Below are 3,682 nucleotides of genomic sequence, written 5' to 3'. Positions count from 1 at the left end.
CTCTGATGGAAGTCTGAAAAGATGAAGACCCTTGACAACATATATCTTTGGGAGATATGTCAACATGTATGTAGGGTGTTAATACCTACAAGAAGATGTCACTGGAAAAAAGGCCATCACCAAAAACATAATATGTGATTTGTTTTTGGTCTCTGACCTCTTGGAGAAAGTCTGGGTATGTGTGCAGGGCCATGATAAGAAGAGTTGTGAAGGATGTCACAACTATGTACCTCGTGATCTAGAGCAATCACTGTTGAAGAAAAGATGGCCCTATGAAGGAAGCCCCAGATGTAAAGCCAAGGTGAATACTTTCTGGGAAAAGAAGGAATGACATGATGGAGGAAAGTGATGGATGGGTGATCCCTACATGTGAAGAAATTGATGACATCGAAGTCTTGGATCGTCAGTCAACTAGAAGACCTTATAAAGTACTGATGATAGAGTCCCTGGGTAAGAGGGAGCTCTGGGAGTTTCATGTGAGTAAAGGAACTCGAGTAAGTTTCTGAGTAAAGAGAAACTTGGAACTCATCCCTAGTTGAGAGGGAGAGTTAGACACGACATTCTTGTCTTCAGTTTGGAAGAAAGAATGGAGGATTGTGTAATCATCTGGCATCCGACACTCTTTGAGGATGTGGGAGGGCATCCAAGACAAGAGTGGACAAGAGGACTGATATTCTTGAGGGCTGGGAACCCAAGATAAGAATAGTCCTAGTAGGGCATACTCGAAGAACACCCGAGTGGGTATGACCCTAAGAAAGACAATGATGATGTGTGTCTATCAGTCATTGGTCTCACCAACATTGTGTGCTCTGATCTAAGTGAGAGATAGAGTTGTTAGTCAAGGCCTCTCTAAATGAAAACAATGTTGGTTGAAATGATGCTATAACAGACGGATTGCAAATTCAATTCTTCTTATGAGAAATTCTTCAGATTGAGAATGACCAAGTACCATTATGAATACCTCTCTAGTTAAGAGGGAGCGTTGAAGAAAGTGTAACTAGGTTTGGTCTTCCTAATGACATGATCTTTGTAAATGATGTAATAAAAGGAAATAAATTATTTTTGTATGCCTTGCTACATGGGTTTCATGAGCAAGAAGTGTCACTAGGTAAAAGACTTCTTCTTGATGTCTTTAGGATTTTAGTTATATGTCAAAGAGTCATGTCATGTGTAAAGAAGCTCTTCATGAGCCTATGGAAATGTATACAAGTGTGTAGCAGCCCTCCAGGACCAAGAACAATCCTCCGAAAGCAAGCACAAGAAGTCTGCAAGTAAAACAATAAGGAGATCTTCACGTCGGCTCCAAAATGAATTAAAATACATAGTTAAATGTCATGTCGGCTTGGATAAAAGACATGACGGTTCATGGATTCACGTCGGCTCAATATAGGAGCACAAACCACTATAAATACCCGTCTAGGGTCAGCGCAAATAAAACAAGGAGAACTCACAATTTCCTCTTTGAAATTTCGCATGAAAGAAGGAGCAGATCCGCATTGCCTTAGGGCAATTGTTGTAGGGTTTGTCTGCACCTCGGATGGGTATAAGGGCAGATAAACTAGGTCTCGGATGAAAGAAAGAGGGAGGCAAGTCCCTGCAACTTGCACTACAGGAGAATGTATCTTCAACCTGTCTCCTAAGCAATCTAAACATATGTATCACGGTGATCCTACAATAGCATACCAACTCAGAGTTCATTCCAGAACACAGTCACCTATGGATGGATCAGCCTCGGGATATATATATATACATACTATCTCAGTTATGAACATTATCTCGACATACATTTATTCTCAGCATAATCATGTTGGAGAGAATTTCGGTGATAACTATGTCTACTGCAATGACAAAGATGATCAGTCTCGAAATCATGACAAGAGAAGGAGGATTACAGTCTCGGTGAGCAGTGACCATTACAGTCTCGGCATCAATAAAAGGGTAAGGATCTAGAACATTATCACAATCTCGATGGATGTATTTATATGATGATAAAAGGCTCACAGTCTCAGCATAATTGATCCCTCAGTTAACATTACAGTCTCGAAATAAATATCATGAAATACTCTCTTGGCATATGATCTTAAGGTATAGTGATGATTCTAGTGCTTATGGAAGTATGATGAAACAGTCATTATGATGATTATCATAATGAAGCTCTCAGTGCATCAATGAAGCCATAGAATAATGATCATAGTGAAGATCTCATTGATATGGTGAAGAAGCAACAGTGAAGATCTCAGTGATGCAGCAGTGATGATTTCAATGGGACAACAATCATGATGATCTCAGCAGTAAACAGAGAAGAGGATTGATGTCTTGGTCTTGAAGTGGCAGAAAGTATCAAGGGTCATGGTCTTGGTATTTGTCAATTGGAATCTTTATAAGAAGAATTTTATGCGGGTTTTCCTCTCCAAGAGGGAGAGGTTTTGGCCCTGGCGGAAAGCCAAATATTTTGTGTTCTTGTCTCTTTTGTTTTTGATAGAAATTTGATGAAGTAAACACACACACTAATAATGTAAAGAAGATCAAGCTAAGATTAACTATAAAAACACTTCACAAATTTTTATCATGCCAAGAAGAATCACCTTAATTCTGAATGCCCTAGATTCTTCAACACAAGTGGCATCCTCATCCAGTAGGTTCCTCCACCTAATCAAACACTCCTTCATGATCCTGTTCTGCAAGTGCCTCTTACAGGTGTCCGAGATAGCTTCTAACTCCAAAACCAAGTGCCCCTCATCATCCATAGGTGGTAGATTTGTAGCCGCTATCTCTTGTTGTCTCAGTGCCTTTTTCAGGCAAGAAACATGGAAAATGTTATGTATTCAACGCCCCGGGGGTAGCTCTGCCTCATATGCTACCTCCCCAACTCTCCTAGTGACTTTGTACGGCCCATAGAAGCGAGGCTTGAGCTTCTTGGCCCCCTTTTGCTTGAGTGATGACTGCCTGTATGGTTGGAGCCTCAAGAAGACTAAGTCCCCAACCTCAAACTGCCTCTCTACTCGGCCCCTGTCTGCGTAGAGTTTCTGTTGGTTCTGCACAGTCTGCAAGTTATCCTTGAGAGCCCTCAAGATATCTTGGCTCTCCTGTATCCAATCCTTGGCCCTAGGGGCCTTGTTGTCTCCAAACATCACGTCAGCAAAAGATAATGCATCATAACCATATAGGGCTCTGAATGGGGACATACCTATGGACATGTGGTATGTGGTGTTATAAAAATACTCGCCCAAGTGCAACCACCATATCCATGCACATTGTTGTCCCATCATGTAGTTACGGAAGTAACCCTCCAGCTATTTGTTGACAATCTCTCTTTGCCCATCCTTCTAGGGGCGATAACTGGTGCTTAGAGTGAGCTTTGTGCCCACAAGTCGAAACAACTCCTACCAAAATCCTCCTATGAACCTGTTGTCCCGACCAATGACTATGTTCTTAGGAAGACCATGAAGTCGAAATATCTCTCTGAAAAATAATCCAGCCACTTCTGAGGCCAAGGACCAGACTGAGATGGTTAAAAGGTGTGAAAACTTTGTCAATCGGTTCACCACCACTTATATGCAATCCTTGCCCTGAGCTGTGGGAAACCCGGTGATAAAGTTCATCGATACACTCTCCCACTTCCCCTCAGGAATAAGAGGAGGTTGTAGTAGCCTAGCAGGGTGTGTCTACTCACCCTTGTTCC

The sequence above is a fragment of the Pinus tabuliformis genome, chromosome Q (assembly GCF_031772625.1).
Source record: "Pinus tabuliformis cultivar Carrire ecotype Pingquan chromosome Q, CPIR1, whole genome shotgun sequence".
In the NCBI taxonomy this organism is placed as follows: domain Eukaryota; kingdom Viridiplantae; phylum Streptophyta; class Pinopsida; order Pinales; family Pinaceae; genus Pinus; species Pinus tabuliformis.
Note: the sequence above shows the minus strand (reverse complement) of the source record.